We start from the raw sequence: 26686 nt of genomic DNA, 5'->3' as shown, positions 1-26686 counted from the left end.
CTGCCACTGTCTGTTGGCCTCACCGCTCTTTGAATCCCCAAGTACCTCAGTGTAGCTCCACTGAGGGGTGCAGGTGCTCTCCTGCCAGTGCTATCCCTCACCAGCATCACTCTGCTTTCTTTATATTTGGGGAAAAACCCAACTTTTAATAAAACACAAAATACAGACAACCTCACAACAATATTTATGAATTATTCTAAGACAAACACCGATGTTACCACAACCAGGTCAAGGAATAGCCTTTACCACTACCCAGAAGCCCATCTAGGCCCTCATCCCAACCATAGTTCTGTCCTTTCTCTCCTGACAGGTAATTAATAGTCCATTCCCCCCAACATTTTTATATATTTATTTTTAATTTTTAAAATAGTCATTAGTTTATAACATTATATACATTTCAGGTTCACAGCATTATATTCTGAAATCTGCATACACTGCTGTATCACCACCAAAAGTCTAGTTTCCATCATCATGCAGTTGACCCTCTTTATATCTCTCTCCCTCTCCCTTCTGGTGACTGCCATTTTGTTCTTATCATCAAATTTTTAAAACACATCTTATAATTTGTTTCTGCTTTGTTTGTTCATTTGTTTCTTTATCTTCCACACACGAGTGAAGTTATATGGTGTTTGTTTTTCTCTTGACTTATTTTGTGTAGCATAATCCCCTCTAATTTCATCCACAATGGCAAGATTTCACCTGTTTTCTTTTAGAGCTGAGTAGTATTCCACTGTGGATATGTGACCACATCTTTATCCATTCATCGGTCAGTGGACACTTAGGTTGTTTCTAGTTCTTGGCTAATTGTATAATGCTGCAATAGAAAGGGAACCGCTAATAAAATGAACTCTTTCCCGTTTCCTGCTAAAAGAGTCACAGGTCTGGTGCAGTAAATAATGCAAAGTAAATGTAAACAATAAGTTTTGCCTCTCTCAAGCCTATCTAGATGAGATTACCTAAAGGAGGTTACATTTTACCAAGGCCAGACAGCCATCAGGCTGATTGATCTCCCAGGGCATCCTTGAATACCTGTCTTTTGTCACAAACTTTTGTGATTACTGACTGATGTTATCATTGTAAGATGGTTATGTATAAAAGAAACTCTTTGTCCCTAGACTGGTGATCAGACTTTACAGGATACCCAGGTCTGGGACCTCATGCATGAGTAATAAAGCTTTCCTGACCTCACCATTCCTGAAGTACTGCTTGTTCTTCCCCTACCTGGTAAAAGGCTAGAATTTATTTCTGTAACACAATGAACATGGGGATGCATATACCCCCTCAAATTAGTTTTTTTTTTTTTTAATTTTCAAGTAAATACTCAGAACTGGGATAACTGAATCCATGAAATTTCTACACAAGTCCCCGTACTATTTTATTATGGCTGCAGCAATGTATATTCCCACCAGTAGTGTATGAAGCTCCTCTTCTTTGCACATCTTCCTGAATGTTTGCTTCTGTCTTTTGCATAATAGCCATTCTACAGTGACCACACCTGAGGGGGGGAAACTTTATTGTTAAAAAGAGGATGTAAAACAATGAAACTTAATTAAAAATTTAAAAAACTGAAGAAAAAAGCCATTCTCATAGGTGTAAACTAATAGCTTATTGTTATTTTGATTTGCATTTTTCTAACAACAAGAAACAAACATTTTTTTCATGTGCCTCTTGGTTGTCTGAATGTCTTCTTTGGGGAAGTGTCTGTTCAAATCCTGGGCCCATTTTTAAATTAGGTTATTTTTTGTTGTTGTTGAGTTTTATTTTATTTAATTTTTTCACATGTATATATTTTACATCATTGTTCATTTTTGTACAATGTATGCTTGTATGCTTTCTCCTTGTAGGTGTAGTCCCCATAAAATTCCCACCACTTTCACCCTTCAACCATGAACCATCACCACAGTCCCCTGTGCTCCTCTCTCCCCTGTTCTGGCCCCTCTTCCTCCCTGCAGAATATCCCAGATCTATAATTGCCTACTAATTCTAATTCTGTTTTTTTTTCCCTTAAATTTATTATTGTTATTTATATATATATATATATATATTTTTTTTTTTTTGCCTGACCAAACCTTATTTGGTTCCCTATGTTGAGTTTTTTTTTTTTTTTAATACAGGCATGGTTATTTATTTATTTATTTGTTTGTTTGTTTGTTTTGTTTATACATGCACTGGGTATAGTCAGAAGCACGAGAGGGTGAGAGAATTCACCAGAGCCAGAGCGGGGAGCAGAGCAGGCAGAAGGACCAAAGTACACTGCTGAGGGGAGCAGCGGGCGGCAGGAGAGGTCTGCGCGCCATGTGGGACCCTCCTCCGGTGGCCAGGGAGCAGCCGGGGATCGAACCAGCGCCGCAGAGGTAACCGGCAGCTTCGCAACCCAGTGCTCAACCGCTGCGCCACCAGGGAGGCCCCCTATGTTGAGTTTTAATATCTATTTTAATGTTCCTTTTTGTTTTAAGTCAAAATGTGCATCCATAGGCACTACAGTTTAAGTCTGGCATTTGAAAAATGGATATGCTTTTAAGTCTCCTTTAATCTTTTATCTTGCAATCTAGAGGCTTTTCCTTCTTTTGGTTTTCTTTTAATCCATCTGTGGAAGAACTTGGGCTGGTTGGCCTGCGAGAGCTCCAGCGGTTTAGGTTTTGTTGATTGCGAATTCTTGAATAGCTCATCAGGTTCCTGCAAATTAGTAGTTGGATCTAGATCCTGGCTTGGACTAGGCTCAATTCCTTTGGCACAACTAGGGTAGACTTACAACATCTGGTAGTATCTCTTTTTATTGTGTAGACAAGTAAATGCCTATGCTCAGTAACCCATTGAGATTTACAAAATGGTGATATTTTAATTCTATCATTCCTTTTTCATTTAATAGTTGGAGTACTTTTATAAATAGAAACCCCCTCTAATAGATACTATTTTTTCAAGATGTATTTATTTATGCATACAAGAGCTGGGGTATAGGCCAGAGGTGCAGAGTGGGGGTGTGTGAGAGGATTCACCAGAGACAGAGCCACTGAACAGGCAGATTGACTGAAACACACTGCTGAGGGGAGCTGCAGGCAAGACAGGAGAGGTCTGCTGTGCCAAGTGGGTCACCTCCCTGATCGGGGATCAAACTTGTGCTGTGGTAGCTGTGGATGGCTTCATAGTGCTGTGATTTAACCCCTTGTGCCACCAGGGAGGCCCCAATACTTTTTTTTTTTTACCCAGTATTAAAGATCCCATAGGGAAGACTGTATAAACCTTTGATTCTTTTCTATATTTTAAGCTCCTTAAGATTAAAAAAAAATGATTTCCTATCATCCTTCAAAGAGGACAGAATATATGTAACTACGAATACATGGACTTAAACATGCTTGATGGATTTCAAGTCATTGCAATTATGATTATACTTATTGTTCCTTTTTTGGCCCTTGGGAGTCTCTTTAAGTTGGTTCTTGAATTTTTCTGACATGTCCCCAGTCATTGATAGTTTCCTTGTTACCCAGTAAAACAATACGTTACAAGCTTGTCTTGCACATTTTCTACCCAAACCAGGACTCAGCCCTCACTTGAAGAAGCCCTATCTGTTTATATTTTATGTAGTGAGACATTGCATTTCTAGACCTAGTAAAGGTTCCAAGCACTGCTCATGGCTTGGTCTTAGTTTCTAACCTTTCCAGGAGATAGGTTTGAAGGTCATGAGAAGGGCTGAGAACTGCTCTCCATAAATGGTTCATGATGCCCAAAGTCCTTTAGCCCTCAGTGACCTTAGAAGTTTCCCAGAATTGTTCTCTACAGGAGAGGGTAACCGCTTTGCCACCTGAGCCAAACTCTGGTCTTAGTGTTGATGTTCTACCGACCTAAATTCTCCCATTGCAACTTTACTTAAAAATAGCACTACTTCTTCACTCCCTGTTCTCAGTTGCCACATGGTTGCCACACAGGGGCTCATGTGGAGGCTCTGTCCTTCCTCAAAGGTGAAGTCATCACTATAGATAGCTTGAGTGTCCCAGAGTCTCTTTGTCACCTGGTCATATGCTGCCAAATATTTCCTGCCACTGGCCCATGGTAGCCTGCTCATTCCTGTCCTGCTGTGCTGTTTCCACTGCCCATCACAATTGTCTAGGTATTCTTCAGCACCTACATCCTTCAAGGTCCTATCTCTCTGGTCTCATGAAGCTGTCTTGGACTGTGTGAGCCTCTGTCCAATTTTCACATCTATGAAATGGTTGGAATGTATCCACTTCATCAAGTTGTGAAATTGAAATGAGTAACTACCTGAAAAAAAGCTGAGTACAGCAACTTTCCTATAAATTTGAGCTTTTAGTCTTACTCTAGTCTTGTAGTTCTCAGTTCCAGCCTCATATTAGAAACATCCTTGGAGGCTTCTACAATACTTTTTTTTTTTTTTAAGATTTTGTTTATACAAGAACTGGGGCATAGGTCAGAAGCGCGGGAGGGTGAGAGAATTCACCAGAGACAGAGTGGGGAGCAGAACAGGCACACGGACCAAAGACACTGCTGAGGGGAGCAGTGGGCAAGACAGGAGAGGTCTGCCACACCATGTGGTTTTCTCCCTGGCCAGCCAGGAATTGAACTCATTCTGCAGAGGCTACGGACAGCTTCACAGTGTGGCGCTCAACCCGCTGCACCACCGGGGAGGCTCCTTGGAAGCTTTTAAAAGAAAATAGTAATGTTTTGTCTCCAACCTTGGAGATGCTGACTTAATTAGTCAGGGCAATTGGACTTTTTCAAGTTTGCTAGGTGATTCTATGCCAGGGATTGGTGAATTACACTGATAATATACCACTTTCTTTATTAATAAATAGTATTTTTTTAGAGCAGTTTTAGGATCATAAGACAATTGAGCAGAAGTTGCTGAGATTCCCTTGTGTGATCTGTCCCCAGACATGCACAGCTTCCTCCATTATCAGCATCCCCCTACAGAGTGGTACATTTTTCAGATTTGATGAACCTATAATCTTACATTATAACCACTCAAATCCATAGTTTATATCAGGGCCCACTCCTGGTGTGCTTTCTACCAGTATGGACAAAACTATAACGTCATACATCCACCATTATTACAGTAGTAGTTTGACAGCCCTAAAAATCTTCTTTGCTCTACCTATTCGTCCCTCCCTCTGGCAACCCTCTCATCTTTTTACTGCCTGCATAGTTTTTCAGAAGAACACAAAGAAGGGGTGAGGGGTTGAAGAGAAGATGCCAACAGCTCCAGAGCAGAGCCACTGACAGGTACAGTCCTGGTGTAGTGACAAAAAGAGTGTTTAGGGATGTGAGACTGAAAGCTTACTGATTTTTTTAAATAAATGTAAAGATTTATTTAATTCTTCACTGTATACACCCCTCACCCCATGGAACATACACATCCACACACTAAAAATACTCTAAGAAAGCAAAAAAGAATCAAAAATCAAAATACCCTCAAACTTCACTGATTACTTTGTATTCTGACCGAAAGAAGAGATCCTGGGAGAAAGTGCAAAATGTGAAATCAAACACCCCCCAAAATCTAAACAAACAGCATTATTAATATGTACAATATTTATATTACTAAATTAGTAACAGTTGAGGTTCTCTGTGTCTGTAAGACTTTGGCGCCACATAGCTGATTCATTAAATCTAGTCCAGTTCAACTTTCCAAATCCAGTTTAGTTAACTTTACTCTTTGATGCCTCATCAAAATTTTCCGCCAGATCTGGAACATCATTCTCCTCCTCATCAATGTCCTCTGGTTTTGGTGCTTTGCTATTCAACATTTGCCAAGGGAATTGTTCAGCTAACTTCCTAAGATTTGTTAAGCTGTCAACACCAAGCTAACTTAATATTCCAGGAAGCATTTCTGTGATGGGTTTGGCTTCTGCATGACCTGTAGCTGCAAAGGGATTAGCAGAGTGGGAAGCTTGGACTTTGGGACTGTTGAAGTGAATAAGTGCTCCATCATCTTGCATCATGTTCACCTCTTCAATATTATTCACAGCCAGTTTTTATTTTTTTGAGAATGCTGAAGTTTCTTTGTCAGCTATAGTGCTCTTTGTACTATCTTCTTTCTACAAGCTGTACACTTGTCCCTCTCTCTGACCTGAGCCTGAATTTTGGCTCACTTTTCTTGATTCCTGCTATTGCTAAATCTGAAGCAGGGAGGGCCTCCAACACCAGCTCGCAGCAAGAGCCAGATGGCACCTCACGAGACTGAAAGTTTAAAGTGAACAGGATTGAGTCATTAGATACTAAATGAGACTGTTTTGATGTCTAAATGTTCTGGTAAAGCCATGGGATAGGGACAAGATGTCTTCATGAAGTCCTTGTCTGGAGGGTCTGTGGAGTATTCAGCAAAACATAGTTGGGGAAGTTCTGGAGAAAAAAGAAACAGCATTGCAGCTAAACCCCAAGTGACTTTTGAGATGCCATGATAAATGGGAAACATCTCCAAGGACTTCTGGGAGGTGTGTCTTCTGCTCTCTCATTGGAAATCCTGCCTTGGCCACTGTCTCCTCCTCATCTCTGCCTGGAGCTCCCAGTATTCACACCTTCTCTCACACCACATCTTCATGAGTACATGGGAAACTTCTTCCTCCATCCCTGAGGGGACAACGACGCAAGGCCATTTGTGGGTGAGGGTGTTTGCCTCATGGTTTGGGAATATTGGAGGTGATAAAGCATCCATCCCAGAGCAGGACATGGTTGCCTGTGCTGTTTAATGCTGTTCTCATGTGTAGAGAGGCCTGGCTGCTATTTGATTTAGAGATACATACCCTTTTCTTACCACATCACCTGAAAGAATGTGAGGGAAAAATCATGAAGTTTTCTCTTTCCTCTTTTCCTCCTGCTTTCTTTGAAATCCACGCTGCAGCTGCTCCCAAAGCACCTCTTTGTAGAATGTGTTTTGTCCTTCTGGAGAAGACAAAGAGTTATTAAAAGAGCAGCCAGCTGCTTGTACTGGCAGGAAAATGAGAAGACTTGTCAGCATTCACTCCTTCCTCAGCCCTTCCTCAGCTGAGCTGCTACTTCTTTCTTCTTTATTCCCTTTTTTTTTTCTTCTCTTATTTTTCCTGGTCTAGAAAGGTAAAGGCTGTTGCTCTATCCTCATACTTCTCTCTAGCAGTGGGAAGACAGAACAGCTTAGTCCTTCTTCCTCTAAACCTGCTAAACCTCAGCTCTAAGACTTTAAGCAAGCTTGAAAGTTGATAAATCCACCTGGACTCACAAATAATCCTCAATCGCCTGCCCTTTCACAAAACACGCAGATCTAACAGGGATATTTGCATAACAATTGCACTAGAGGGATAATGGCAAAGTCTTCCTCATGGGGTGTGGTGCTGATTAAATGAGATAGGGCCTGAGGTCTCAAACGAGGCTACACATTAAAATTGCCAGAAAAGTTTCAGAAATCCCAGTGCCAGGCAGGAAGCACCCACATCCATTAAATCAAAAGTTATGGGAGTCATCCAACAATATATTTCAAATCTCCCCAGCTTCCAATGTGCAGTCACATTTGAGAGCCAGTGGAATAGTTTGGTTGTAGGCACTCAGTGAGTGCTAACTATGTTTACTATTATAATTAAAAATCGAGTGAGAATCAGGCCTTCCTGGTTGAACGCCACACTATGAAGTTGTCCACAGCCTCTGCAGGGCTGGTTTGATTCCCAGCTGGCTGGGGAGATACCCACATGGCGCGGCAGACCTCTCCTGTCTTACCCGCTGCTCCCCTCAGCAGTGTCTTCAGTCCGTCTGCCTGTTCTGCTCCCCGCTCTGTCTCTGATGAATCCTCTCACCCTCCCGTGCCTCTGGCCTGTACCCCAGTTCTTGCACAAATAAATAAATCTTTTTTAAAAAAAGTGAGAACCTAAAAAAAATCAATTGAGAATTGCCCCAATTTAATAGACTGCTAAATTAAAGGCTTAGTAAGACCCACATTCATTTTTTCATTTGTTTCTGAATCCAGTGATGGTTGAGCATGTGCTATGTGCTAGGCCCTGTGCTAAGATTCTCCTCTTCATGTGATGCATTCAAGAGACAATTGCCGTTTTTTTTTTTTTTAAAGATTTATTTATTTATGCATACAAGAGCTGGGGTACAGGCCAGAGATGAGGGGGGTGAGAGGATTCACCAGAGATAGAGTGGGGAACAGAATAGGCAGACTGACTGAAATACACTGCTGAGGGGAGCAGCAGGCGAGACAGGAGAGGTCTGCTTTGCCATGTGGGTTGCTCCCTGGCCAGCTGGGGATTGAACTCATGCTGCAGAGGCTGTGGATTGCTTCATAGTGCAGTGCTTAACCCCTTGCACCACCAGAGAGGCCCCACAATTGCAGTTCTTAAAGGCATTCTGGCTTCCCCCCCTCGCCTGCATGCCCTATTCCCTTCCAGCACCATTGCCACATGTGGGTAAGCCCCAGCGGCTGTCTCAGGCCCTCCTATATCTCTGTGCTCTCTTCCCTTTGCTGAGGGTGCCTTCCCTTCTCACCGCCTTCCCTCTGCCTCCCACCTGACCTACTTATGGGATGAAATTCCTGCTACAGAAACTAAAGAACAGAGGGGTGCCAGGACTCTGGCAGTCCTTACACATTCCCCAGCATCTGCCCAGTTGTGGGATTCCTTGATGGTCCTGCAAAGGTGAAAGGTCTTTCCCTGAAGGGCTGGACAACTCCCTCTCCCTTAGGCCTCACTCTGGTTGAAGACAACTCAGGCCTGGCAAACCCCCTTCCTTTGCTTTGTCTTGCTTAGCAGTCTCGTTGCTCTAAGACCCTGTGAAAGTGTTCACCACAGCTCCTCTAAGGAAGAGAACGCTTCCTCTGTGTAGTCAGGAATGGCCACGGAGCAGGTTTTCTATGATCCCATGCAGACGGGATAAAGGAGGAGAGAGTCCTGGAGCCCTCGGTGGCTTTTGCAGGTCCTTTATTTAGATTTACCAGGCATAGGGCAGGCAGGGGTGCTGGGGGGCCGGGAGGCTGCCAGTCCTCCCACCCTCCAGCAAATCCTCACTCTATCTGGGCTCTCTGGCCTTCTCTCTGTTTCTCTTCTTCTTCTCTCTGCTTCTCTCCTCCTACTCTCTCGGCTTCTGCTGGCGTCCCGCGATGCTGCCTCTAAAAGCCCAGTCTCAGCCCAGGTGAATCCCATCTACCTATGCCCACACCCCACTCCAGGTGCCCGCCATCAGGCATGCATTCAGGACCGCAAGGATCCATCATCTGTCCTGATGGTGGGAGGGCAGAAAAGCCTGACACTTTTTACCTTACCCTACACTCTGGAATCATACCAGGGGGCAGGGCAGCTCAGAGCCTGCTATTTGAAATGACCTGAGAACCTGGAGGTTTTGTGGACACCACGTGAAATCTCAGGAGGTTGGCAGCCTCTGGGAGTAATATAACTTAGTACCTAGATAATCCGTGAAGACTTGTCTGCTCTTTCCAAAGGAGACAGAGGCTCTGGTGTTTCTGCAGTCAGCATTTAACTTAATGGGTAGGGGCTGCCTGCTGTAATTGCTGCCACAGATGTGGCCAGTACTGCTGAAATGAGGACTTCGATTAGGAATCTTCTAACCCTTTCCTTGCCTTGATTTGACCTCTAAAGTGACCCTCTCAGAAAGGCCGGATACTCTCCACCCACATCTGACTCTGTCAGGAGGGGCCTCAGGGTATCAATTTGATGTTCTCTCATGGGACCCACAGACCTCTTTCTATAGGGACTGACCAAGCAGATCTTACTCAGTGATCCAAGTATTTACATATGTGTACACTCTCTCTCTCTCTCTCTCTCTCACTCTGTTGATTCTTACTCCTCCAATACTAGAACTGTGCCACTGGGAAAGTCATCAAAATTTCAGCCAGACACATGTGACACTTACTTTCTGCTCCATCCTTTAAGATTCTTATTTTTACCACTAGGCATGGAAAAGTGCAAGGGAGAGCTATTTGAGTGTATTTTCCATGTTATCTTGTCTACATTTTTGCAAAAACCTCACATGTAGATTTTTTTTCTTTTTTCTTTTAAAGATTTATTTATTTAGGGCCTCCCCTGGTGGTGCAGCGGTTGAGTGCTGGGCTGCAAAGCTGCCCGCAGCCTCTGCAGCGCCAGTTCGATCCCCGGCCGCCAGCGAGGGTCCCACATGGTGTACAGACCTCTCCTGCCGCACCTGCTGCTCCCCTCAGCAGTGATTTCGGTCCATCTGCCTGTTCTGTTCCCTGCTCTGGCTCTGGTAAATTCTCTCACCCTCTGGTGCTTCTGACTGTACCCATTGCTTGTATAAATAAATAAATAAATAGATAAATAAATAAATAAATAAATCTTAAAAAAAAAGATTTATTTATTTATGCATACAAGAGCCGGGGTACAGGCTGGAGGTGGGGAGGGGGCGGCTGTGAGAGGATTCACCAGAGACAGAGCGGGGAACAGAACAGGCAGACTGACGAAATACACTGCTGAGGGGAGCAGCAGGCCAGACAGGAGAGGTCTGCTGTGCCATGTGGGACCCTCGCTGGCCAGTGGGGATCGAATTGGCACTGCAGAGGCTGCGGACAGCCTCACAGCACTGGGGTCAACCACCTATGCCACCAGGGGAGGCCCTGAGGGGCTTATTTTTGACTCCATGAGAATAACACCTGAAAAGTGCATGGAGGATGCCCATAAAAGATGCACCTGATCAAATCGCCCTGCAGGGTTTGTTGTGTGTGAAGCCTGATGCCCCTCAGCCACCTCAAGGCGAATCAATAAGGGGGAGCAGTAACCCCAAGGGAGTGGTTTTCAAACATTTGTGGGAATAAGAATCACCTGAGGGAGGGAGGGACAGGGCACAATTCTGGTGAAAAATGATACTCTTAGTTGACCTCTCATCTTGGTTGTACCCAGGTAATTTTCACACAGGTGATTTGATCACCTGTTGAGAATCACTCCCTTTTTTTAGAAAGAGAAGTTTTAGTTGCAGAAACAAAACTTCCAAGATGAATTAGGGCCTTCACACTTCATCTTTCCTTATTAGGGAGAAAGAGCCAACCCTTGGCCAACCTAATTTTCTCACTTGGGCTGAACTTAGCTGCAAATGAGATAGAAAGAGCAGTAACTCACCATCTGAAGGCCAAAATGCCTTACAAAACTCTAATTTTCCACAAAGAGGAGTGATTTATGGATGGGCACAAAATGTTATTGTTTGAATTTCCTCTAAGATTGAAACTGCAAAGAGAATCTGAGACCGCCTAGTTAAACCCCTTTACTTCATGGATGGAGAAATTGAAGTAAGGTGTCTTCTCAGAAGTGGCAGTGATGGGATTACAACACAGCTTTTCTGACTCTTTAAAAATTGTTAGCCTTTTAAAAAAATGCAGAGTCTAGCGCTCAGTCTACCGAGACTCCTTTAGGTGCATTCTCTGTTGTGAGGCAGTCAGCCTAGTGGTAGAAGAAAGAGCATCCCGAAGAATCGTCTTTTTTAAAATTTTTTTAAAAAAGATTTATTTGTGCATACAAGAACTGGGGTACAGGCCAGAGGTGTGGGGGTGGGGTGAGAGAATTCACCAGAGACAGATTGGGGAGCAGAACTGGCAGAATGACTGAAATACACTGCTGAGGGGAGCAACTGGCATGGCAGGAGAGGTCTGCTGTGCCAGGTGGGTAGCTCCTTGGCTGGTGGGGGGTTGAACTCGTGCTGCAGAGGCTGTGAATAGCCTCACAGTGCTGCGCTTAACCCTTTGTGCCACCATGGAGGCCCCCCAAGAATCTTTTTTTTTTTAAAAGACTTGTTTATTTATTTATACAAGCACTGGGTACAGTCAGAAGCGCAGGAGGGTAAGAGAATTCACCAGAGCCAGAGCAGGGAACAGAACAGGCAGACTGACAAAATACACTGCTGAGGGGAGCTGTGGGCGCGGCAGGAGAGTTCTCTCACACCATGTGGGACCCTCGCCAGCAGCTGGGGATCGAATGGCGCAGCCCAGCGCTCAACCGCTGCGCCACCAGGGGAGGCCCCCCCAAGAATCTTGATGCCCTTTCCTGACAGGTGTGCAGCCAAGGGATCTGGGCCGGATTCTTTAATTCAAGGCAGTGACAGGACCCAACAGGACACTGGTGACTTAATGCTGAGTGTGTGCTATGTGGTTACCCTGACACGTGCTGGGGGTGACCCTGAGGTGTGCTATGTGCTTGTATTAGTAGTATTCCACTCAAAAGAGCCCAGAGTCTCAGGAAATTCAAAGACAAATAAGGTTAGGAGTGAAATTCCATTGTGGATCCTTTGCTGATAACAGGAGTCAAATATTTTTGCTTTGGAATCTATTAAGCAACATTGGCTTGGTGCTCCCATCTAAGTGGGCATTGAAAGTACAAGTGACAGAGGCCAACAATGTTCACCAGGTGACAGCCCTGCTATTTTTCCACTCCATCAGTATGAGTTGCCCCCCATAGACAGCCTTCTTGGGATACTGTTCACCCAGAACTGAGTAATTAGGACCTGATTATTACTAGATCACTGTTATCCCTACTAAATTCACTGTTATGGTGAACTCAAACTCTATGTTGTAATCATTTAGAAGAACATTTAGAAGAACAGTAATTATAAAAACCAAGACGGGTTTTCTCTAAAGTGTGTCAAGTGAAAAAAACATTAGTTGCTGCTTTCATTTGTCTTCCCTGTCCTCATTCAGCCCATTAGCTGGTGGCACAGGGTGCCTCACAGTCGCCCTCCTGCTTCTGCTGGCTGTCAACACTTGAGAAGGCAGGCCTCAAATCTGTAACTGTGTCTGTGGATTAATTGTAGTTCCTTAACTTAGACGCTGTTAAGAAAAATGTGTCTCTATTCCCATGAAGAAAAGACTGATGAATAAATCATTCATTGCTAGCTGTCCCAATGCTCATGTATTTATTCTTTTCCATGAAAATTATTTTGAGTGAAGATTTCTACTCTTACATCATTTTATATAAAAGTGTATGATCCTCTGGGCCTCCCTGGTGGCACAGTGGGTTGAGCGCAGCACTGTGAAGCTGTCCACAGCCTCTGCAGCACGGGTTTGATTCCCGGCCAGCCAGGGAGAAACCCACATGGCATGGCAGACCTCTCCTGCCTTGCCCCCTACTCCCCTCAGCAGTGTCTTTGGTCCATCTGCCTGTTCTCTCCCCGCTTTGTCTCTGGTGAATTCTCTCACCTTCCCGTGCCTCTGACCTGTACCCCAGTTCTCGTATAAATAAATAAATCTTAAAAAAAAACAAAACTGTATGATCCTCCATTATATAAAAGATTAGCCACTAAGCATGTGACTAATTTGAGTTAAGTAAATCCAATGATAGGTTTACTCTTGCAGTTGCACAATTCACATTTCGATAGCTCAAGTCACATGTGCCACCAGTAAGGAACATTTCTGTCATAACAGAAAGTTCCTCTAGGCCCTGCTGACAATGGTTCAGTAGAATGTAGAAGAAAAGAAATGGCTTCTAATTCTTGTGGGTCAGAGTCCAAATCTCATTTCTCCTCCTAGGTAGATGAATAGCTTTGGACAAGTCATCTGATATCCTGAGGTCTCAGTGTCTGCATGTGTGAATGGGTGACACACCTGCAGGAAAGGGTAGTGGAGAGGATTAAAGGTGGTCCTCGCGAGGCCTGGTGTGAGGATTCAGATCGGTGTTATCCTTTCCCCCGCTCCTCTTGCCAAAGCAACCCATTCCTTTTTATTCCTAGATCACTCCAGTTAGTAGGAGCTTAGTCTGAGCTTCCAGGCTTGGCTAGGTCTCCCCTCGATGGAAGACTAGGGGATCTTATGGCTTCTGAAATTCTGACTGATTTTGTGCCGGCAGCTGAGGGAAGGTCAGGGAAAGGACCGGTTTGGTTTCTTCTGTCCTCACGACCTGATGTCTCACTCCTCTAAGCTCTCAATCATGGCCGGCAACCAATGGGGTTGTCACAATCAGAAATATTTGTTAATTGAGTAAGACACTTCCCTTTTGAGAGCATGATTATGTTATATAGGCCAGAGTTCTCCAGTTTTAGTGGGCATCAGAATCACCTGGAAGTTTGCTAAGCAGAAATGGTGGCCCCCTCCAGGGTTTCTGAAAATGTGCACTGTTGATTCCAGGTCTGCTTTGCACTTGATTTTTGGGAGCTGGAGCACCTATATAGGTCAAGACACCTGTCACCTGGGCTTACCCAGGCACTTTCTTGAGGCTGTGAGTCTTTATAACACTGTGACATTGGTGAGTTCCTTCTCAAAATAAAGAATACTCAACATCTATTCTGGATAATAGATGATCATCTCAGAATGACCAGAATGGTATTAGTGCTCACGTTTGCATTGTATTCCTACTTACATTACTAACAGAAGATTTCCAGGACTGTCAACATTTAACTTTTTTTTTTTAAAGATTTATTTATTTATACAAGAACTGGGGTACAGGCCAGAGGCGCAGGAGGGTGATAGGACTCACCAAAGACAGAGAGGGGAGCAGAACAGGTAGACTGACTGAAAACACTGCTGAGGGGAGCAGCAGGCGAGACAGGAGAGGTCTGCCATACCATGTGGGTATCTCCCTGGTTTGCTGGGAATTGAACTGGTACAGCAGAGGCTGCAGCCAGCCCCACAGCGCTGTGCTCAACCTGCGGCACCACCGGGGAGTTCCCACCATTTAACTTTTGATGTAGTGTTTCTCAAACTGGGTTCTGTGGAGGTCGTCAGGTATATATCAGGAGTCATTAAGTTGGAGAAACAGTGGCCTGGTGGGGCCCTGGAAAGACATGGCTTATCAGTGCTTTATACTAGGACAGTTTGTGGCATTTTGAGTGTAATGATTCTTCTCTGTGCAGGGCTTCCCCTCACTCTGCAGGACTGTAGCCTGACTGGGCCTTACCCATTAAGTACCAGGTAGTTCTCTGACACTCTGCAACACCCCTAAGCCAATTGTATGCATTTTCAAATCCTGCCCAGCCCCCTTTCTTCATGGGAGTCAGTTCAGTGTTCCTTGCTTTTAGGTGAGAACCACGGAGAGTCATCATTCACCAGCTCTGCCTCTGCCCTTTCTGGTGGTTGTCTGACTATACTGGCCCTGGAGCTTCCAGTGAGTTCCTCTCTTTTGTTACTCCAAGGCTCCTAGTAAGAAACTGAATGAGCCATCTTCACATCCCAGGCTGCCTTTCTGCTCGTAAATGGCAGCAGTGACAAGAATCTCTTTGGCTGTTTCATCTCGCATCCCACCTTTTTTGGTGTTCACACTTGAGCCTTTTTTAAAAAATAATTTATTTTATTGTCATCATTTGTTCTTGTACAATATTTGATTTCTCCTCTTAGGTGTAGTCACCATAGTTTTCCCACCACCACATCACTTGTGATCCAGCCCCATAGTCCCTTGTGCTCTTCCCTCCCCCATCTTGACCCCTCTTTTTCCTCTCCCCTGCTGTATGCCACAGATCTGTGGTCAGGTTGCAAGTTTTGTCTTTTTTTCTGACCCTTTGTTTGCTTTCCCTCTATCCTACCTATAAATGAAACCATCCAATAATTCTCTTTTTTTCCCCTTCTGACTTATTTCACTTAGCATAATCCCTTCCAGCTCCATCCATGTTGCGCAAATGGCATGAGTTTATCATTGTTGATCTCTGAATAGTATTCCATTGTGTATATACACCATATTTTCTTGTTTTTGGGGCATTTAGGTTGTTTCCACATCTTAGCTATTGTAAATAGTGCTGCAGTAAACATAGGAGTGTAGGTTTCCTGAAAGAGACACTTTCAAAGGGCTCTGTTGCCCTGGCAACTGATGGCCAGGGAGGAGGCCTGTGAACAGTGCTGGTGTTGGCTGCTCTTTTGGGGTTGTGTGGAGGCAACTCTCCTCCCCCCACAGCCAGGCATCTGACAATGCTCAGCTAGGACAGGAGACAATGCCTGGGAGGCCTGTGTCTGCTGACCTCCTCACAGCTCTGACCACACAGTTCCTCTCTTGCTTTCTTTTCCCCCCGATGCCTTTTCCCAGAAAAACTGAGGCAGCTTCTTACCATTAGATTAATTTCTGTGAAACTGTGGCAGATATCAAAGCTACTGACAGGAAGATAATACTCCCTGAAAAAGAGAGTAAAGAGCTCAGAGGAGAAGGTCAGGCAAAGTGCTGAGGAGGGGACATGGTTCTGTTGCTGCAGCATAAGAACCATCTCCCTGGAACCGTCTCCCTGTCTCCTTGCAGGAATAGGAGAAGGATGCGGGAAAAAGCACCACTTAACTCTGGAGTAGTCCAGAATCTTTAGATATAATATGGCCTTACCATAAGAACATTTCCTCTTCTTTTGATAAAAACCCTTTGGCTTGGACTCTGTGTTTCATCTAGAAGTCGTGGTTTTCCTGAAGAAGACTGTTGTTGCTCTAGAACTTTCTTGCCTGTGTATGCCCACGCATGCTCGCTTTCTCTTGCTCTCTCTTGCTCACCCGACCGGGCTTTAATTTATCTTCTTTCTGTGAAACAGGCAGCACCTGTCTTGTTATCAGTGCCTCCTGGTTACCCCCACCCCTGGGGCTCACAGAGGCTGAATTTCTCTCTGACCTCCTGGAGGTCGCTCTGCAATGGCCCTAGGGTCCATTCAGGCTGGTTCCCTTGTGCTGCAACACCATTCCTGTCCATAACTCAGGGTCCTGGAGTGAACATTTTGTCCTTGAGGATATGACACAAGGAGTGACACATTTTAGACACAAGACCTCAGATAGAACAGCTCACTTCAGAAAGAGCTCATCATCTAGGATGCTAAAATGAGCTCAGGGCAGTTTTGGGGTCCCCCTGAACCTCCTGGTAGTGCTACAGGGTGGTCCCCAGGAAAGGGGGAGGTTCCCTGCCCCACCCAAGGGAGGGTGGAGCTGAGCAGGAAGAAGAGAAGCTGCAGAAGAGACTGAGGAAGGAAGGAGCAGGATGGAGCCAGAAGGAGACCTGGAGGAGGCGCATGGAGCCTAGAGACACGTAAAGAAACTGTGCTTGTCTTTTGGTCGTGGACGGGGTGACACAGATGTGGGTGAGACCCATGGGGAGGTGACCATGGCAGCTTTTATCTTGATGTTGATTTTGCTTTTTTCCTTCCGGGCTTGTTTGGTTGTTTCTGACTCTTTTCTGTGGGTCCCCACTGGAAGATGCTTTAGACTTGTAGCAGGCTTTGGGGCCTTGTTCTGGGCCGATCCCATATGGATGGAGTTTTACCCACAAGGGGACGGGTAACTTTGGGTGCTTCATTTAGAAACTAGACTCTTTGCCTTACCTGTATTGTTTCCTAGTTTTATTAAAGTTCCTTCCCATTAAAGTCTCCTATGTTTTGTGTTGATGCGGCGGATGGCAGAACCCATGTAGAATAGGCAGGTTTGTGGGGTTTGGGCTGCCCCTCTCCCTGTCCTATAACAGTAGGAGAGAAGTCAGTCAGCTGTTGTCCCAGAAAATAATACTTCCCTCAAACCCAAAGGGGTGGGGTAGAACTGGCCTGACTTTTTGAGTGCAGAGAACTGATGGCTAAAGTCAGGGATAGACACAAGTACCCAGGCAGGGGTGTGGAGAAGCTTGCAGGAGGGGAGAGAGGCTGGCTGTCTCGGTCAGCCCCAGCGGCCCTGTTGTTATAGGACAGCCCCGATATTGAACGGGTTCCTGGCTGTGGGTCCTCACCCGCGCGCTGAAAAGGGACTTATGAATACTCCACTACAGGCACACACAAAAGGTTAATAAAAGGTTTATTTACAAGGGAAAAGGAAATAAGGAAAATGTACAACTCAGGGAGAAAATAGGGAAATAAAGTCTTTAATGCGTCCTACCCGATCCGCCAACCTGGAAACCCAAAGTCACTCTCAGAGCTGGCCGGATGCTGCGAGCTGGCAGAGAGCCAAAATGGGGGAACCTCTCCAAGCCCACATGTCTGGCTTTATACCAACCTGGCTGCTTAACCCCACCTTCAGGTCCCAGCCACCTTCCCTTTGGTGGTGATGGGATTTGGAGTTCCCAGTGTCTTTGGCTTTGGCCTGGGGTGGGGGTGGAGTCCACAAAGCCTGTATGGAGTTAGCTTTAAGACATCCTTTTCCCCCTTACAATAGAACAGCTCACTTCAGAAAGAGCTCATCAACTAGGACGCTAAAATGAGCTCAGAGCAGTTTTGGGGTCCCCCTGAACCTCCTGGTAGGGGAGAAGTCAGTCAGCTGTTGTCCCAGAAAAAAATACTTCCATCAAACCCAAAGGGGTGAGTTAGAACTGGCCTGACTTTTCGAGTGCAGAGAACTGATCGCTAAAGTCAGGGATAGACACAAGTACCCAGGCAGGGGTGTGGGGAAGCTTGCAGGAGGGGAGAGAGGCTGGCTGTCTCGGTCAGCCCCAGCGGCCCTGTTTGTTATAGGACATCCTTTTCCCCCCTAACATGTTGACTGCCTTTTCCCTCCTCGGTTTTACTTTCCTGACCCTCTCCCACCTCTGTCATCCCCTGCTTCCTCTTCATTTCCATTGAAACTTTTCTCCTTTCATGCTAAGGTCAGATGACTGATAACAGCAGAGTGATAGTGCCTGAGAGCCTCCTCCCCACACTGTTTCCAGATAATTGTTTAGAATGGGGCATCTCAATCAGATCTAGCCGGAAGAGCATAATGAGCTCCCACAGATCCTCAACAGAGTCCCAACGGTGATCAACTCCTACTCACAACCAAGCTGGTTCCTTCTATACCACCTCCCACTTCGCACCTTCCCCCACCCCCACCCCTCCAAGGATTATTACTTTATTTTTTTTTTTCCTCCAGGGATTATTTTGAGGCAAATCCAAGGTATCATTTTTTTAAATATGTGCAGAGGGCTTTCTTGAGCCCCAATCTGACCATATCACATGCTGGTGAATAATCTTTGGCTGCATGAGAGTCCAAGCTACTTGGCAGAATGGCCAAGGCCTCTGCACCCTCTGATACCACCTACCTTTGCAGCTGTTATCCCTTCACTCTCTGCAGACCCTACCCTTTCGCCACATTGAACATTGTTCCTCCAGAGGTCATGCTTATTTATCAAACAGAGGTATACAATGTATTATGAGTTAGGTGCTGTTCTTGGAGTGTTCCAAGTAAATCTTTTTTTTTTTTTTTAAAGATTTATTTATTTATGCATACAGAGCTGGATGTAGGCCAGAGGTGTGGGGTGGGGGAATGAGAGGTTTCACGACAGAGTGGGAAGCAGAACAGGTAGACTGACTGAAATACACTGCTGAGGGGAGCAGCGGGTGAGATAGGAGAGGTCTGCTATGCCGTGTGGGTTAGCTCCCTGGCTGGCTGGGAATCGAACTCATGTTGCAGTGGCTGGCAATAGCTTGATAGCACTGTTTTTAACCCCTGAGCCACCAGGGAGGCCCCCAAGTAAATCTTAAAACAACCCACATAGATGGGCATGAGAGGCAAAGAAAGGGCACCCAGCTGGTAAGTGGCAGACCTGGGACTCAAACCCAGGCAGTTTGGCCTCTTCACCACTCTTCATGCTGCTGATTTCAGTACAAGTCCTGAATTTGTCACATTTGTCTTCTTCAGCAGACTTGACGTCTGTGAGAACAGGGGCTGGGACTTACTCTCCAGGGGATCCTGTAGCTGGCACACTGCAGGCGTTGAACACCGGTTGCTGTATGTATGAATAAATATAAGGCACGCTGCCCGGGCATTTGGAGAAACTTCAAGGCATGGACTCCTCTTAGAGCCAGTTATAATTTCCACAGGGAGCAGGGCCTAAGGCTAAATAGAAGTCTCAATCTTTTTTTCTACCCCACACTGCCACACTCCATTAATAGGACCTCTGGATGGATCTCCTCTGGGAGAAAGCACTTGGCAAGGTTGGCAGGTCAGCAGGAGGTGGGGCTGGGCTTTACACCTGTCGTTTGAAAAAGCCCTGAGGTATTTCTGATATGCAGCAGCCTGTCAGTGGAGAATCACTGGGCTGGAGAGATAAGGCACTAATTCTAAATTCTAGGCTATAGCTCTGGGAACGGAGGGGGGATTTGAAGATTCTGGGGACCGGTTCTCCCCCCACCTTCGAGGTTCCCTCCCACCTCCGAGGTTCTTCCAAAGGCCACTATGAATCAGACCAATGGGAATGAGTAGCGTTATTTTCTTTGTGGAAGATGCTTTTTCTTTTCCTTGAAGTGCCCTGAAGCCCAGTGGTACTGCTACTGGGATTGATGGCATATTTGAGCAAGAGAGGAGACAGGAAAGCTAGATTGTTTACAACCTTCCCTGACCTGATTCTACTTCAAGGACATGGGTCATTAGCTGCAGGCAGCAGACAGAGCTGTTTGCATCCTTTCCAACTGCTTTGTGACCAAATTTGGACAGAACTTTTGTTTCTTTTCTTTTCTTTTTTTTTTTGTTTTGGCCCTGGAGGTGATTGTTATTATTTACCAGAAATTGCATTATTAAACTCCAGCAGCAAAAACTTTCCTTTCTATTCTATTCTATTCTCATAAATTAAAAGCTGCCATTTTCTGGCTATAACCAAACTAGTGATCTAACTCGAGTCTTATTTTTTATATTTTTCAAAGATTTATTTTATTTATTTATGCATACAAGAACTGGGCCAGAGGTGCTGGGAGTGAGAGGATTCACCAGAGAAAGAGAGTGGGGAGCAGTTTGGGCAGATCTACTAAAACACACTGCTGAGGGGAGCAGCAGGAGAGACAGGAAGGGTCTGCTGTGCCTTATATGGGTTAGCTCCCTGGCTGGAGATCCAACTCAGGCCACAGTGGCTCCTGATAGCTTGATAGTGCTGAGACATAGTGCTGAGACTTTAACCCCTGCGCCACCAGGGAGGCCGCCAACTTAAGTCTTTTAAATGAGAAGTCTTATCATCATTTTCTGACTATTTCTGTTTGTTAGTGGTAACCTCTACCCTGGGCATCATGGTTGGGAACATAAAATACCCACGACAACACACAAAAGACCTCAGATGCATTTCAACCATTGCAGCAAAGATTATATACAAAACAAGAATGAGACCCTAATACCTAGTTCTACTGTTTGGTAGTGTGAACTTCAGAAAGTAACACTGCCTATTTAGCCTTCATTTTCCTCATTTAAAGGTTAGGCTAGAACATCGCAATTTGATTTTCTCTTGCATGCCACAGGGACTGATTGGTAGTGGCTGAAAAGAGTATAGTGGAAAATGGTGCTGTGATAAGTTGTTGTGTGTGCCACGGGGCAGGCAACGTGAGTGGCATAACTTAGTGTCTGCTCACTCTGGGTTTGCAATGTATTAAGTCTGTCTCTCAGAAATACGCGGAATGTGTCCAATGTGTGAGTTGGTACTAGAGGCAAGAGCAACCAAGCAGAAGTTTAGTATTAGTGGGCATAGATTACTGAAGCCTTGAAAGGATTTGGGGATCCTGGGACTTTGGTGGGCCTCAGAATTGTGCATGTTCTGAATGAGCCTAATGCTTAGAATAAAATAGAATTTATTTTGGTATGTGGCTACTAAAGAGGCCAGGTCTTTAGATTCCCAGGTTGCCTGGGACGTTGCTTGATGTAAGGTAAATAGAGCTTTCAGTCTATGTACAGACATATTCACAGAGAATCAGTTGACACAAAATCTCCATATACCTTGTCATCCAGTGAAACTTGCTCATGATTAATACAACAAACACAAAATGACAAAAATAATCTGGAGGTGCATCTACTGGATTCTTGTAGGAGTAAAAATAAGGAATAAGAGGCTTCTCTAACAGGAGGCCAACAAAGGGAGCAAGAGAGAACTTCTCTAGAATGATCCTTTACAAAAATGGCACTCTGTATCTTTAATATAACCTGTCTCAGAAATATATGTTTTAGGGAAATGTGCATGTTGGGGTCAGTGTTGACAACATTTTCTGTTTTAACAACAAGCAAAACTCAAAAATATAATTTATCTTGCCTCTAGTGCTGGCAGCAATTCAAGAAACCAAGATTGGTGACATGCCAGAAAGAGAGAGATTTTCTAACATGTACAGTATTATTAGAGTGCTGAGACAAACAATTAGGATTCCTGTAATTTTTTTTTAAATATTTATTTATTTATTTATACAAGAACTGGGTTATAGGCTAGATGCACGGGAGGGTGAGAGGATTCACCAGAGACAGAACGGGAAACAGAATAGGCAGATTGACTGAAATACACTGCTGAGGGGAGCGACAGGAGAGGTCTGCCACTGCATGTGGGACCCTCACCTGCCGGCCAGGTTTGAACCTGCGCTACAGAGGCTGCGGACAGCTTCACAGCGCTGTGCTCAAACACCTGCGCCACAAAGGGAGGCCCAGGATTCCTGTAATTTTTAAGCTTAGGAAGTGTCCGGGTATCCTAATAAGGAACTCTTTTAAGGGGTTTTCTGAATTTTAGGTATGTAACTTGTTGAGAGGAGGGAAAAAACATATACTAAAATATGCCATTATATCAAGCACACATTATATTAACATTTCTGTATGTTTGGTAACTGTCAATGCATTTGGACCTCAGTAACTTAGAATTCATGAAAATTAGGGAGTGCTTTCTTAAACCATCATTTAAAAAGATGTTTGTTTACACAATTGTGAGTTTTTTCTTTTGTAATTTAGTTTTAAACTAAGGCATGATAAAACTTGAAAAAAAATACTGATGTGAAATATTTTCCTTGAACATTTTATATGTTAATCAAACACATACACAATAGATTTTTTCAGTTTTTTGAATAGGTGGTTTTGATGATTTTAGTATTATACAACTCTGTGACTATACTCAGAAATAAGCTTAGAAAATGGCATTACAAAAGATTTGGAGTGAGTCTGCTGTGTTGCAGGAAATTAGATGTTTTCACTGCCATAAATCTTCACTGTGGCCAAATTTAAAAACCAGTCGTTTAGAAGACATAAAGGCATTCTGGAAAAATACAGCAATTCTAGGGTGTTTTATAGTTTTTTCTTTAGATGCATAACCTCCAAAGGGTACAGTCTGATAGAGAATTGTGGATGAAAAACTGATGGAAAACAAAATTTTCTTGGTGAAATTTAGATCTGTGAAATTGTACCATTAAAAACAAGTCTCAATAAAAATAATGGAGATGATTCCCAATAGTTATTCCCAAAAGCAACTATGGTTGTCAAAAACATTCATTGAACACTTATTATATGGCATGTATTGTTAACAAATGCCAGGTACAGAGGACACAATAGGTTAGCTATTGTTGCCTTAATCATTTTAAGTTGTAATTGAGGAGAGGAGATAAAACAAGATAAATAAGAGGTAGAGGGTCCTGCCTGGTGGTGCAAGGGATTAAGCACAGCACTATGAAACATTGCACAGCCTCTGCAGCATGAATTCAATCCTGGTCCCCTGCTGGCCAGGGAGAAACTCACACATGGTGCAGCAAATCTCTCCTGTCTCGCCCGCTGCTCCCCTCAGCAGTGTATTTTATTTAGTCTGCCTGTTCTGTTCCCCACTCTGTCTCTGGTGAATCCACTCACTGCCATCTCCTCCCCACCTCTGGCCTGTACCCCCCAGCTCTTCTATGCATAAATAAATAAATCTTAAAAAAAAATAAGATGTAGAGAACCATAGGTGGTAGTAGATAAATGTTGAGAAAAAAATAGAGCAAGAACAGGATACAAAATGTAAATATAAGGGAGAATATTATAAATTTAGGATTGACAGGGAAGTCATGCATTTTCTATTTACAATCCCTTTAAAATATGAAATATAAGTATTGGTCACTGATTTTATTTAGTAATAGTGAAATTTGAAAAAAACTACATAAAGGCTGTGGAAATAAAATAATCTGAACTTAAAAAAAGATTTTTGATAGGAAATGAAAACAAAACTTTGACGAATTAAGTTCCTTTAAAAAAATCTTAAGAAAAAAATAAAAAAGTTTACACAGAGGGTATCCCTGGTAGAGCAGGGGGTAAAGACAGTGCTATCAAGCTATCACCAGCCACTGCAGCATAAGGTTGATCTGATCTGGCCAGCCAGGGAGCTAAACCACATGGCACAGCAGACCTCTTCTGTCTCCCCTGCTGTTCCCCTCAGCAGTGTATTTCAGCAGAGATGCTTGTTCTGTTCCCCATACTCTCTGTTCAATCCTCTCACCCCCCACACTTCTGGCTTACACCCCAGTTCTTGTATGCATAAATAAATCTTTAAAAACAATTTTACACAGAAAGTAACGTATCCGTGAAAATGTTAATAAAATAAGAAGGAAAAAAGATAAAAATTGTTTGTTACAGATAAGTGATCAAGGATTTTCATCAGCTTAATGAAGATTGCCCCTGAAATAAATATTGATGAAATCAGCATTAATATTATTCTGATGAAAATGTTTACATTCTCAAGCACAGATTGAAAATACTATCAGAGCAGACCCGGGAGTTTTAAAGCATCATTAAGTTGCAATGTAGGGTCAAAATATCTTGTTCCTTTCCCCTAAATATAAAGTAATTCAGGGCCTCCCTTGTGGTGCAAGGGGCTAAGACACAGCCTATGAGACTATTTGCAGCCACTGCAGCACAAGTTTGATCCCCTGCCAGGAATCTACCCACATGGCACAGCAGACATCTCCTGGCTCTCCCGCTGCTCCCCTCAGCAGTGTATTTCAGTCAATCTGCCTGTTCTGTTCCCCACTTTGTCTCTGGTGAATCCTCTCACCCCCCACACCTTTGGCCTGTACCCCAGTTCTTGTATGCATAAATAAATAAATCTTAAAAAAAAAATAAAGTAGTTCAGGGCCTCCCCGGTGGCGCAGCGGTTGAGCACTGGGTTGTGAAGCTGCCCGCACCCTCTGCAGCGCCGGTTCAATCCCCGGCTGCTCCCCGGCCACCGGAGGAGGGTCCCACATGGCACACAGACCTCTTCTGCTGCCCGCTGCTCCCCTCAGCAGTGTACTTTGGTCCTTCTGCCTGCTCTGCTCCCTGCTCTGGCTCTGGTGAATTCTCTCACCCTCCCGTGCTTCTGACTTTACCCAGTGCTTGTATAAATCAATCAATCAATCAATCAATCAATCAATAAATCTTAAAAAAAAAGTATTTCAGAAATTCTTGTCTCTGAAAAGTGGGATTCATTTTGAAAAGAATCAATGAAGAAATTTATTGAATACAATGAAGTGGTAGAAAAATTATCTGTAAGCCAGGAAGGGCTGCAGAATTCACTTATTTAAACAAAGAGACAAAAAAGTATGTTAAATATGCCCCCATGAAACAGTATTGGTAATGATGCCCATTGAATTCTAAAATTAAACTACAGCTGATGCACTAGGGGTTGGCAAGGAAGAGGTTCTCACTGAACACCAAACAGAAATGGACTCAAAATCTGAGTGTTACGTAATTACTAAGGGACCCCAGTAGAATCATTTAGGTAATATGTAGGTACCAACTCTCACGTTCTGTGGTCGAATCTCTAAATGACAAGCAGTGGTATTCTGGTTCAGTCAGGCTCACCCATCTTAAGACTCCTGGAGATGATAGATCTGCTCATTAATTGGGTGATTTTTCAAAGCCTCGGAAGATGTTACATAAAAATAGGAATAATGAAATAAATCAAACTCACAGTATGAACATGATGGTGTGGTATAGTACTATATTTTATAATTGTTAGGAAATTGTATTTTTTAAGATGTTTTAAAGAAATCTGGCATATTAGATAATCTGATATGACTTGAAAGAATAATTTATATTAGACTCATTAATTTGAGGTCTAGTAGACATTTATTATGCTCATAAATGGTACCTAAATGTTATGATGACCAGTTTACTATATTTCGTTTAGGTTACTAGGAGTTGTTTAAGTGTATAAAAAGATTTTTTTTTTTAGGTTTGTAAGTCTTTCAGACTTTTGGAGTGTTTGTGAGAACCAGGTATGATCAATGTGTAAAATTTAACAAGTGCCTGAGGGAAGTTAGTTCATAAATTGGGTTAAATGTGTAGAATTTAATCTTAAAAATTATCAGTTAATACAGTATAATCAAAGAAAAAAGTAACTACGAATTCTTATTTTTATGAACAAGACTTCCAAGTTGAACTTAAAGGCCTATTTGAAACACTAGATTTTTGAACTTACAATTTCAATATATTCAGTTAATTAAAATCCAATTGTTAATAATAGTCCTTTCACTGCCCAGACATTTAAAATCTCAAACAGTTTTAAGTCATAGTAACTGCAGCTTTGTCTTCTGTTCCTTTGAGTTTCTGCAATGAAACGTCCACAACTATGTGTCTATTTCTTGAGATCCTCAGTGTCCTGATTAGCGGAAGGTATGGATTATTCCAAAAACAACACAACACTTGCTTTGAATCAATCAATTTATTACTATTAGTTTTCACACTGAGGAGACTTAGTTACAGAAAGTGATAATCTATGAGTTCATTATCAGTAGTAGAAGCACAAAGGTGTGGAAAGTGTAACATGAACACAGTGAAGTAACGCCCTTTATCAGAGTGAAGTCCATGTGACAGAAATACATTATCCAAACAGCCTATGTACAAATAAATAGAGCTTTCAGTCTATCTACAAACACATTCACAGAGAATCAACTGACGCAAAATCTCCATACATCTTGTCACCCAGAGAAAATTGCTCATAATTAAATACACACAATATGACAAAAATAATCTGGAAGTGTATCAGTGGGATTCTCTTAGGGGTGAAAATAAGGGGTAATGCTTCTTTAAAATGGAGGCAAACACAGGGAACGTGAGAGGACAGCTATCCCTAAAAAGATCCTTTACAAAAATGGCGTTCTGTATTTTTAACATAACCTG

At 43.5% G+C, this 26686-nt stretch overlaps 1 pseudogene across 1 annotated transcript; it reads right to left on the bottom strand.

The window, feature by feature from the left end:
* Positions 1–5651: 5651 nt before the first annotated feature.
* Positions 5652–5964, bottom strand: LOC311174312 (transcription factor BTF3 homolog 4-like; annotated as a pseudogene). The gene has a single exon. The product of its transcript is annotated as a transcription factor BTF3 homolog 4-like (transcript).
* Between the last annotated feature and the right edge of the window lie 20722 nt (positions 5965–26686).

Source organism: Talpa europaea (genome assembly GCF_964194135.1).
Source record: "Talpa europaea genome assembly, chromosome: 7".
NCBI lineage: Eukaryota > Metazoa > Chordata > Mammalia > Eulipotyphla > Talpidae > Talpa > Talpa europaea.
Note: the sequence above shows the minus strand (reverse complement) of the source record. Positions and strands in the feature narration are given on the sequence as shown.